The sequence below is a fragment of the Aquarana catesbeiana genome, linkage group LG02 (assembly GCF_042186555.1).
Source record: "Aquarana catesbeiana isolate 2022-GZ linkage group LG02, ASM4218655v1, whole genome shotgun sequence".
Lineage (NCBI taxonomy): Eukaryota > Metazoa > Chordata > Amphibia > Anura > Ranidae > Aquarana > Aquarana catesbeiana.
The window spans coordinates 401,374,865-401,387,031 of NC_133325.1; the positions used below are offsets into that span (position 1 = coordinate 401,374,865).

At 43.8% G+C, this 12,167-nt stretch overlaps 1 protein-coding gene across 2 annotated transcripts in view; it reads right to left on the reverse strand.

Annotated features, from left to right (window-relative positions):
• Positions 1-12,167, reverse strand: part of YPEL2 (yippee like 2) — a 113,357-nt gene that overhangs the window by 78,669 nt on the left and 22,521 nt on the right. Inside the window, exon 2 of one of the 2 annotated variants that reach the window (XM_073615275.1) lies at positions 11,521-11,632. The exons of the other annotated variant lie outside the window; for it this stretch is intronic. The gene's annotated coding sequence lies outside the window, so the exon portion shown is untranslated. The remainder of the gene's footprint in view (positions 1-11,520; positions 11,633-12,167) is intronic. 2 annotated transcript variants of the gene reach the window in all.

A 12,167-nucleotide genomic window follows, 5' to 3' on the forward strand; every position in this document is an offset into this window, starting at 1 on the left:
AGTGGACAGACCCATGCAAATCATTCCTTTACACCCAAATGATCGAAATCCACATCCAGAAGCACTAGTCAAAGTACAAAACACAGCTTAATAATATAGAGCCATTTATTCTAAAGTAGGTAGATAGAACAGTAGACAAAAGCTTTAGGTTTAGTGATTCCAGCAGCTCAACATTATAAAGAATAATGAGATCTTGCACGAGATTGAGCTGTGGCTTAATTTACTGGAGTGTAAATTCCCTGCTGCAATTTATTAGAGACGTTGCTTTCTCGTTTTGCTCTCCCACTGTTCTTTTCTGCCTCACATTTGTGAAATCAGGAAGTGGTATTTGTTTTTGTTGTACATGCATGTGTCAGAGCTAGGCCGTGCTGCCTGTATTAATTGCAGCCTTTGTGCCAGATCCAGGGCTGACTAGTATACAAGGAATGAGCCAGCACAGAAACATAGAAACTGCCATTGCTCAGGCAGAGGGCCAAGCTGCAATCTTATTTTAAATCGATATCATAATCTGTACTACCTTACTGTGTGGGAAAGTTGATAAACTCCCCCACGGTTTCCTTTACCCCAATATCTAGGATTGCTACGCTGCCATGTAAACATACTGGCCAAGGTGGGCATTACTTGTTCCTTAGGTATTTCGCCTTACAGGGGTGAAACCCCCTTTTTGTGTATAAAATGGTAAACCTGTCATCAGAAGCTTATAAGTGCAGTAATTGCAAAATATAGTGCTGAAGACTAAAGGCTGAAGAGTGAATCTGGCAAAAATGAAAGCCTTCTGATTAAAACCAGGACTGCTGTGCAATAGTCCTTGCTCACTGGTGGCATGGCACTAAAGAAGCAGCCAAAATACAACATGCAATAGTAACACCACATTACACAACCACGTGGCAGAAGTTGTCCAACCTCCCCGTCTCCTCTGTGTGGACCGTATAGACAGTTCTTAAGGTGAAAATGCCTGAAAAACGGGGCAAGTGCCATGGTTTCTGCAGAAATAACCAGCCCTTAAAGTGGACCTAGACTTTGGCAACCCCATGCTTCAAACAGCGCAAGACAAGTCACGTGTGACTAATATAGCAATATAAAAATGCATTCTCCACCTGTCAAGGCCCACTTTTTCACCTACCTTTACATAGCTTTTTCTGTTCCTTCATCACCTCACCCCCTCAATAAAAGCTCTTCCTGTTCCTTCATTACCCCCCTCAAAAAAAGCTCTTCCTGTTCCTTCATCACCACCCTCAATACAAGCTCTTCCTGTTCCTTCATCAACCCCCTCAATAAAAGCTCTTCCTGTTCCTTCATCACCCCCCTCAATAAAAGCTCTTCCTGTTCCTTCATCACCCCCCTCAATAAAAGCTCTTCCTGTTCCTTCATCACCCCCCTCAATAAAAGCTCTTCCTGTTCCTTCATCACCACCCTCAATACAAGCTTTTCCTGTTCCTTCATCACCCCCCCCCCCCTCAATAAAAGCTCTTCCTGTTCCTTCATCACCCCCCTCAATAAAAGCTCTTCCTGTTCCTTCATCACCCCCCTCAGTACAAGCTTTTCCTGTTTCTTCATCACCCCCCTCAATAAAAGCTCTTCCTGTTCCTTCATCACCCCCCTCAATACAAGCTTTTCCTGTTCCTTCATCACCCCCCTCAATAAAAGCTCTTCCTGTTCCTTCATCACCCCCCTCAATAAAAGCTCTTCCTGTTCCTTCATCACCCCCCTCAATAAAAGCTCTTCCTGTTCCTTCATCACCACCCTCAATACAAGCTTTTCCTGTTCCTTCATCACCCCCCCTCAATAAAAGCTCTTCCTGTTCCTTAATCACCACCCTCAATACAAGCTTTTCCTGTTCCTTCATCACCCCCCTCAATAAAAGCTCTTCCTGTTCCTTCATCACCCCCCTCAATAAAAGCTCTTCCTGTTCCTTCATCACCCCCCTCAATAAAAGCTCTTCCTGTTCCTTCATCACCACCCTCAATACAAGCTTTTCCTGTTCCTTCATCACCCCCCTCAATAAAAGCTCTTCCTGTTCCTTCATCACCCCCCTCAATAAAAGCTCTTCCTGTTCCTTCATCACCCCCCTCAATAAAAGCTCTTCCTGTTCCTTCATCACCCCCCTCAGTACAAGCTTTTCCTGTTTCTTCATCACCCCCCTCAATAAAAGCTCTTCCTGTTCCTTCATCACCCCCCTCAATACAAGCTTTTCCTGTTCCTTCATCACCCCCCTCAATAAAAGCTCTTCCTGTTCCTTCATCACCCCCCTCAATAAAAGCTCTTCCTGTTCCTTCATCACCCCCCTCAATAAAAGCTCTTCCTGTTCCTTCATCACCACCCTCAATACAAGCTTTTCCTGTTCCTTCATCACCCCCCCCCCTCAATAAAAGCTCTTCCTGTTCCTTAATCACCACCCTCAATACAAGCTTTTCCTGTTCCTTCATCACCCCCCTCAATAAAAGCTCTTCCTGTTCCTTCATCACCCCCCTCAATAAAAGCTCTTCCTGTTCCTTCATCACCCCCCTCAATAAAAGCTCTTCCTGTTCCTTCATCACCACCCTCAATACAAGCTTTTCCTGTTCCTTCATCACCCCCCTCAATAAAAGCTCTTCCTGTTCCTTCATCACCCCCCTCAATAAAAGCTCTTCCTGTTCCTTCATCACCCCCCTCAATAAAAGCTCTTCCTGTTCCTTCATCACCCCCCTCAATAAAAGCTCTTCCTGTTCCTTCATCACCACCCTCAATACAAGCTTTTCCTGTTCCTTCATCCACCCCCCCCCCCTCAATAAAAGCTCTTCCTGTTCCTTCATCACCACCCTCAATACAAGCTTTTCCTGTTCCTTCATCACCCCCCTCAATAAAAGCTCTTCCTGTTCCTTCATCACCCCCTCAATAAAAGCTCCTTCTGTTCCTTCATCACCCCCCTCAAAAAAAGCTCTTCCTGTTCCTTCATCACCCCCCTCAATAAAAGTTCTTCCTGTTCCTTCATCACCACCCTCAATACAAGCTTTTCCTGTTCCTTCATCACCCTCTCAATAAAACCATCAATATAATAAAGTAAACATAGGCAGGAAAGACTGGTATATAAACAGAGGATGCTTAAGTGCTGTCACACGTAAATGTTCTGTGGCTTTTAACCACACAAAAAATGCTACCTAGTCTGCTTTAACAGAAGAGATCATATTGGTCTCTTCTGTCATAACCGAGAAAAGGATTAAGAGAGTGGACTAGACTCTCTCAAAAAAAGGTGAAACTTTGTGGGCACAACACGAGGCAGTATATATAAAAAAATATTAGGGAGGAAACACATACACAATATTGGTATAATGTTCAGCACTAAACCATCTGATGAAAAAGATTAAAAAAGTTAAACATTTTAATGAAAAGGCATGCATATGCATGCTGATACATGAAAGTGCAACCATGTAAATGGTGAGTGGATTGAAAATTCTGGGGGATGAACCCCTAAAAATTAGTATCTAAAAAAAGTCTCTAAATGGAGGCTGTAAAGGGAGTGAGGCTGCGTCAGGCGCGGGCTGGGGAACCCGATCACTGTGAACAAAGGGAAAGCAAAAAGGAGGAGAGAGAAGCGCCGAGCCAATCCTTTAAACAGCTTAAATGACAGCCCTGGAGTGGTCCGAACAGGTTCAAAGTGGTGTCAAACTGGGGAGCCACCCACACGCTGTCTGGCCAATCAGAACGCGTTTCGAAGGCACAGCCTTCGCCTTCTTCATCAGACTCGCCCTGTCAGTTTGACAGCTCTGGACCACTTCCACCCAGAGACACACAGCCGATGTCTCCATGAGGCTTATCGAAGCTCCAGCTGCGGCTAACACACAGCGCTCGTGGATCCCTCAATAGAGACTTTCCGGTGGTCCCCCTGTGACACTGCACGTGGAAGCTCCCACCCACTCTAGCACTCTGCAAGTGCTCCAACACAAGTTTTTAATGTTGTTTTATACTGAATAAATTCCTAAGCTGTTTAAAAGATTGGCTTGGCGCTTCTCTCCCTCCTTCTTTTGCTTTCCTATATAAAAAATATTGTATCTTTATTACAAAATAGTTAAAACCACACACACACACATAATAAAATCATAAGCAACACCCTCTACTAGACAATAGGTCAATAGATACCCAATTACAGACACAAAGGCATGGATCCTTTTTATGTGGAGTAGTGGAAAGTCCATCAACATGGAGAAAAGAGTATTGATTGGTATAAAAAAAAAAAAAAAATTGGGTCCATGAACTCCTCCATGCTTGCTTGTCAACGCGTTGCGCAATAGATTGCTTCCTCATACTGGGTAGGTGCTATTATAAAGTTAAAGGTTAAGTTCACCTTTTTTTTCTAAATTCCAGCTCCCCTATGTACTAATATAGCATTAACGTACTTTTGCAAAAAAAAAAAAATCTTTACATTTATTCTACACACGCTTACCTCACCGTCTTCATGGCTGTTTGAAAACACTGCTCCATTACTTCTGCCTTACTTCCTGGACAGACTTTACGTCATGACACAGGAAGGAGTTGACCAGCTGAGGGTAGGTGATGCAAGGTGTGTGTTAATGACATCAGCTGGACAACGCCTTTAATATTTGGGTTTCAGCTGTGTGGGAGGACCTTTTTTATCCCCCTTCACTTTGTTTGGTTCCGCCCAATATCTCATCTTCGAGGTCAATCAGGCAAGTAGCTCCCTTTCCCTTTTTTTTTTTAATTCTTTCCAAGACACATACATACATTTGTTGAATACTAATGTGCAAAGTTTTAACATTTGATATTATTTATTGTTCTTTTTTTGTTTCTGTATCATTTTTAACTTTATAATAGCACCTACACAGTATGTCCTGAGGAAGCAATCTATTGCGAAAGCGTGGAGAATCAAGCATGGAGGGGTTCATGGACCATATTTTTTTTATACCAATCCATACTCTTTTCTACATATTGATGGACTTTCCACTACTCCATATGAAAGGATCCATGCCTCCATGTCTATAATTGGGTATCTATTGACCTGCTGTCTAGTAGAGGGTGTGGTTTATGATTTTATTATGTCTATGGTTTTAACTATTTTGTAATAAAGATACAATTTTTGTATATACTGCCTCGTGTTGTGCCCACAAAGTCCGCCTTTTTTTTTTTTTTAGAGAGTCTTGTTCACTCTCTCAATCCTTTTCTCTTAAAATTTGGATGTTGACAAGGTGGGGGTCCCCCCTTTTCTAACTGCTTCTCCCTGTCTGTCAGTATTTGTGGACACAGGTCAGCACATATTTACGGCACAGCTTTGTGCTGAAATGATGCGACTCCCATTTACATCTCCAGGAGTGATGTCCTCTCAGTCCGACCAATCAAGTGGCTGAGGAGTCAGGACCCCAAAGGAAGACCAGGACAAGATGGAAGCTCCCATGAGCGAAATTAGTGCTTAACACTACATCCCATGAGGCGATACTGTGCAAAGAAAGTCTGCCATAATATAGTAATATGCAGTGCATACTAGCACATTGTGGCTAATGCCCCGTACACACGGTCGGATTTTCCAATGGAAAATGTCCGATCGGAGCGTGTTGTCGGAAATTCCGACCGTGTGTGGGCTCCATCGGACATTTTCCATCGGATTTTCCGACACACAAAGTTTGAGAGCAGGATATAAAATTTTCCAACAACAAAATCCGTTGCTGGAAATTCCGATCGTGTGTACACAAATCCGACGGACAAAGTGCCACGCATGCTCAGAATAAATAAAGAGATGAAAGCTATTGGCCACTGCCCCGTTTAGAGTCTCGGCGTACGTGTTTTACGTCACCGCGTTTGGAACGATCGGATTTTCCGACAACTTTGTGTGACCGTGTGTATGCAAGACAAGTTTCAGCCAACATCCATCAGAAAAAATCCTAGGATTTTGTTGTCGGAATGTCCGAACAAAGTCCGACCGTGTGTACGGGGCATTAGCGTTCCTGGGGGCCCAGTTTTTTTTTTTTGGACACATAATTTCACTTTAAGGAAAAAAAGCTGCTGCAGCAGCAGCTGTGAGCTTGGTAGCGTTGTTTTCAGCCAGCGATCACTTATACTGGACTGAGAAGGTGCCCCTCTTCTGCCATCTGCTGCGGCCCGTCCTGAGGGCCAGGCATCGACATGACGGGGATCTGCTGGTAGACTGGAGGTAAATCAACAAACATCCACCATCTTATCTCACCTAACCTGCAGTGAATGCAGCTGGATGTGGCAAGGATTTTGTCACTTTGGGTTGCCATTTCTCCAGCTGCCGTGGTTGGAGAAGAAGCGAGTGATGCAAGATCTGTGTTCCATTAGCTTTGGTGGGATCCATTGGTGATATTAGGGCTCCAATAGACCCTTGAGGTCTCCATAAAGAGGAGGTCAATTCCATTATACCATCACGAAGGGGGGGTTGTTAGCTCCCAATGTGATCGCAATGAAGTTGAAATATAATAAGAGAAAAAAAAAAACACAATTTTTAAAGCCTCCCACCTCTATATACATACATATCCAACATGCGTCAGGTGTGCCTACTTGCACAAACGATGACTGCGCTATACATGTTACATAATGCAGCAAAAATTTTAAAATTGGTCAGGTCTCAAAGTGGTTACTGGGACATTATATACTAAAGATATCTTAAAATTTTACTAAACCCAGGACCCTGCAATCACTATATCTGGTGTCCCACAGTACACAAAACATGGAAATGCAATTATTTTAGTAAATATAAAAACTGCTAAATACCTTTTCTCATCAGCAGTATACAACAGTCTTGTGACTTTTATCGGTGTCAGGCCGAGCACTGGTTAAAGCTTGTAAGAGGAGTTTTCATTCTGATGACGGCCCTGTGCATATCGCACCCTCCCAAAAAAACACATACACTTCTCTCTTGCAATACACACCAAAGTGAGCATGTGCAGAGTGCCTCCAAGTCTCTGTTCTATCAGCAAATGGATTGGGGACAGTAAAAAGGGGAGGATCAGAGAAGACAGGATCAAACAGCCTTTTTACACAATGTGGACGATTAACCCCTTAGGTTCCACAGCGAGTAGAACAAGCATGCTTTACTGCATATACAGACTGATTTTTACTGTTGTGGGTTTAGTAACACTTTAAACACTTGCTAATGAAAACCAAACTGTAGATTTTAAGTATAGGCTCACATTTACCACATGCCACACAGCCTATAGCAGAATGACGGCTGGGATGGGGGATCAGTTATCCTGACTTGGCGTCATGACGTCCAGCAGGATTAAGTCGAGGGCGCGCAGCCCTGCGATCGGTAGTGCGGTGCGTAGCTGTGACACACCGCATCTCTGATCTTGGTGAAGAACCTATCACGTAGGCTCTTTACCATGTGATTAGCTGTGTCTAGTCATAGCAGATCATATCGTAACCAGGAAGTGCCGTTTATCGGCTTTTACTCTATACGCGCTGGCAAGGAGAGGAGAGTCAATCAGCAGTTCTCCTGATGGGGGGGGGGGACTTCTACGCTGATTATCAGCGCATCGATTATCAGTGCAGGCCCTTCAGGGATGTCCACAAGTGCCAACCTGTGCCCCCACCAGGAGTGGCAATCAGTACCCAATTCAGGGATGCCAACCCGTGCCCACCAGGGATGGCAATCAGTGTCCAATTTAGGGATGCCAGTGCCTACCAGGGATGGCAATTAGTGCCCAATTCAGGGATGCCAATCAGTGCCCAATTCAGGGATGCCAATCAGTGCCCAGCAGTAATGCTTGTCAGTGCCTCCTCATCAGTGCCACGATCAGTGCCTACCAGTGCTGCATATTAGTACTGCCTATCAGTGCTGCATATCAGTGCCACCTCATCAGTGTCGTCTCATCAGTGCCTATCAGTGAAGGAGAAAAATTTTATAACAAACAAAAAAATACTTTTTTTTTTCTTCACCAAATTTTTCGGCCTTTTTTTATTTGTTTAGCAAAAAATTAAAAACCCAGTGGTGATTAAATACCACCAAAAGAAAGCTCTATTTGTGGGAAAACAAATAATACAAATTTTATTTGGGTATAGTGTTGCATGACCGCGCAATTGTCATTCAAAGTGCGACAGCACTGAAAGCTGAAAATTGGCCTGGGCAGGAAGGGGGTGAAAGTGCCCGGTATTGAAGTGGTTAAGGGGATGGTAATTATTTATCGCTAAATCCTTTTCTGTCGTTTTATCAGCTGAACCAGTAAAATACCATCAGGAAAGGAACTCTTATAACGATTAGTGAGACCATGAGAGAGACAAATGAGGAAGTTCAGCAGCAAAATTAGCAGACGACAGCAGTTAGAACCAGGAAACCCCTGAATTAGGCTTCAACAGTCAATTTTACTGTAAAAACAAAAAACAAAGCATGCCTTGCCTATAGTGTGTTTCTATATGTGTTGCATCTGCTGCGATGACGGTGTAAACTGTAAAGCCATATTAACTGGTTTTACTTGAAGCCGCAGGCATCACATTAGCCATTATCTGCTCTATTGTTATACAGTATGAGCGCTATCAGCATTATTTCCTGTATGCACATAGTGATATTGAATGCGATTTATTCAATGCTCCCAGGGATGTGTAATGAAAAGGTCTGAAAATCCATCCAATATCTTTAGGCTATTAATGTATATGCTTATTTATTCATTGTCCTTGTGGAGCTGCTGATAACAGCTGTTAGAGCACTTTCTTGTTATCTTTCCTATGGTTAAATATAATACCGCTGAGGCCTGGAACAACTTAATAACTGAGACTACAATTTACAAGTAAAAAACACACTTTAACTATGAGGCCCAGTTTAAACATGCAGAAAGCACAAAGGAAAAATAATTTGCCTGATTTTTTTCAGCCATTATATAGTGATTTAAATGCTTGTCCAAGCCTCCTGGCCAACAGTTTTCAACAATATCCTGAATCCACCCAAATATTAGTGGTTATCACCGATTTATTCTAAATGAGTGCAAAGGCTTTTCAACTCTGCCATTAAATTCCCAGATTATAGGTTTCTCTAAAATAAAATTTAACCCTGGTAAGGGTCACTGGCAGGTCATAATCTCATTTGCTTGTGAAAATGGAACCTCACCTTTAGACCCCTTTCACACTGGGGTGCTTTTGCGCTAAAAAAAAAAGCGCCTCTCAAGCTTGCCCAGTGTGAAAGCCAGAGTGCTTTCACACTGGAGCGGTGCACTTGCAGGACGGAAAAAAAAAAAAAAAAAAAAAAAAAAAGTCCCGCAAGCCGCATCTTTGGGGCAGTGTGGGAGTGGGGTATACCCCACTCCCAAACCGCCCCTGCCTTTGAAATCCATGGGCAGCGCTGCCGAAGTGCCTGCAAAGCGCTTTGGCAGTGGCGCTTTTCGGGCGCTTGTAACCCCTTGTTAACAACTTCTTTGGGGTTAAAAGCGCCCCGCTCCCACCCGCTCAGTGCCGATAAAGCGCCGCTAAAACTAGCAGCACTTTACCGCTAAAGCTCGGGTGGTCCGATTTTCACACTGATGCGACTTGGGAGACCCTGAGTCACGCAACATGTGAAATCCCATGTTAGTCAATAAGAGCTGTCTTAATTAGCACTACCGAAGTACTACTTCAAGGCGACTTCTAACCAACTTGTACACATAGACTTTAATGGAAGTCGCCTCAAAGTCGGATCCTCGTCTATATTGATTCGATTTGGATCCAACATTACAGGAAGAGTACCCAGGCATTCCCTGAAAGTTGCTTCAAAGTCACATCAAGTCGTGCTCAAGTCTCCAGCAAATCACCGGGAAGTCACCTGGCAAAGTTGCACCGTAAATCGCGTGACTTTCAGGTCGCGGCAGTGTAACCTGTGTCTAAAAAGGAAGTTCCACTGATCTTCCCCTCCCCCACCCTTCCACTTTTGGCACTTTTTTTTTTTTTTTGGCAGAGAGGGTACCTATTTCTAGCAGGTACCCACTCCCATTTCCGTTGGAATCACCCAGGCGATCCCAGCGAAAGGTCTCCTGCCCATCCCTACCCTGCAGCCTCCTGGGACACTTTACCAGCCGAATATTGATCCATCTATGGGCAGGCTGGTTGTACTGAAGTCGATCTATTGATTGACTTTAGTACAACCAGCCTGTCTTTTTTTTTTTTTTTGGTATGATCACTGCTGACGGCTATAGCCATTGTATTCTGACAGCGGGGAAACCTCCCACTGTCAGGATACAATAGTAAAGTGAGAGGGATTCCCCCATTAACACTGATTGTGTTGGTGGGGAAATCAAGCGATTTTCTTTTTTTCCCTTCAGCCTGCTGGGTTGAACTAAAAAAAAAATAAAAAATAAATAAAAAAAATATAGCAGTGTGTACTAGGCTTTAGCTGCAATCAGATTCACAGTGCCTTGATCGCAAGCCTGACTGTACAGAATTACAAATCCTTTGGCAGGTAAAGCAGTCTACATATATGCAGCTAACATATAGTTATTTAGCTGGCTGACATAAGTTAGCATTCCAAAAACAACACTATATTTAAAATGCAATTACTTTATCAAATATTCAACTCTGTGTCTTAAATGGTCATATCATATAGCCTTTTTATTACTCAAAAAAAAAAAAAAAAAAAAAAGGAAGAAAACCCTTTAGGTGAAAGAAACCTTTTATAAGGATTGTGCTTCTAACAGCCAAGGGCAAAGTTAAGAAGTTAAATTTTTTCCTGTCCGTGGCAACTCTCATGTCAAGGCTTAATTAATCGGATTCAGGCACACAAATACAGTATATGATCATGAAACTGGAGCTTGCAGTGTCTTGCTCAGTGTAAGTTTATATTGTAGATCAACATGATGTAGTGCAGGGGATGAATACAGAAACAATTATAAAAAAGGACAGTGCTTGACAGGAAACAAGCTGTTCTCCCATTGCAAGGACAGCAGGTAAACGTTATTAACTGGTTCCAAAAGATCCCCATCTTAAAATAACATTCTGCTTCTTAAAGTGGAGTTCCACCAAAAAAAAGGAACTTCCACTTTTTGGAATCCCCTCCCCCCCCCCCCTCCGGTGTCACAGTTGGCACCTTTCTGGGGGGGGGGGGGGGAGGGAGCAGATACCTGTCTAATACAGGTATTTGCTCCCACTTTCTGGCATAGATCACCGCGGTGATCTACGCCACTTCCGGCACCTACACTGTCCTCCCCCCGCTGTATTCTGGGAGACACACAGGTCCCAGAAGACAGCAGGGTCCAGTGAGGACGTGCAGAGCGACTCGCGCATGCGTCAGTAGGGCTTCACGGCTTCACTTCCTGATCCCCCTACCGAGGATGGCGGTGGCAGCAGCCGAGAGCCGAAGGACGGATTGGCTTCGGCTGCCGACATCACGGGCTCCCTGGACAGGTAAGTGTCCATGTATTAAAAGTCAGCAGCTGCAGTATTTGTAGCTGCTGGCTTTTAATTTTTTTTTTTGGCGGACCTCCGGTTTAACAAGAAAATAATTTGTGAATTATTTGGCCATATGTATTTTGACATCTTAGCCACTACAATTTTGTTAAAGTAGTATTAAACCCAAAAGCAAACATTTATTATATTTATTACATTGAAGCTTACCAATTCTTTGTTGTGGTGGCTGCATTAGTTTTCTTTTTTAGGAATTTCATTCTTCTAGTTTCATCTGGTGATCAAGCCAGTAAAAGGAGCCAATGGCTCCTGCTTCTCTGTCCTGTGAGAGGGGAGAGAAGGGAAAGCAGAGAGACAGCCCGCTGCAGATGAGCACAGCACTGGATCTAGTGAGGACTCAAGTGTTTAAAAGGGAGGAGAGGGTGATACAAATACTGAGACATTTTTTACTTTAACCACTTGCCGACCACCCGCCATCATTATAGTGCGGCAGGTTGGCTCTATTGTGAGAATCGCCGTAGCTGTACGTCGGTTTGTGCAATAGATACAGTGGGCATGCGCACGGCGCCGGAGCTGATGCACCTAACCAGCGCCAGCCACTTGCAAGTGCTCCACAGATAGCCAGAATAGGGATCTGTCAGTATAAACAAACAGATCCCCATTCTGACAGGGGAGTAGAGAGATCGCTGTTCCAGATCACTAGGAACAGCGATCTCTCCTCCTCCAGTCAGTCCACGCCCCCCCCCAGTTAGAAACACCTCACCACTTGATCGCCCCCTAGTGTTAACCCCTTCCCTGCCAGTGTCATTTATACAGTGATCAGTGCATTTTAATAGCACTGATCGCTGTATAAATGT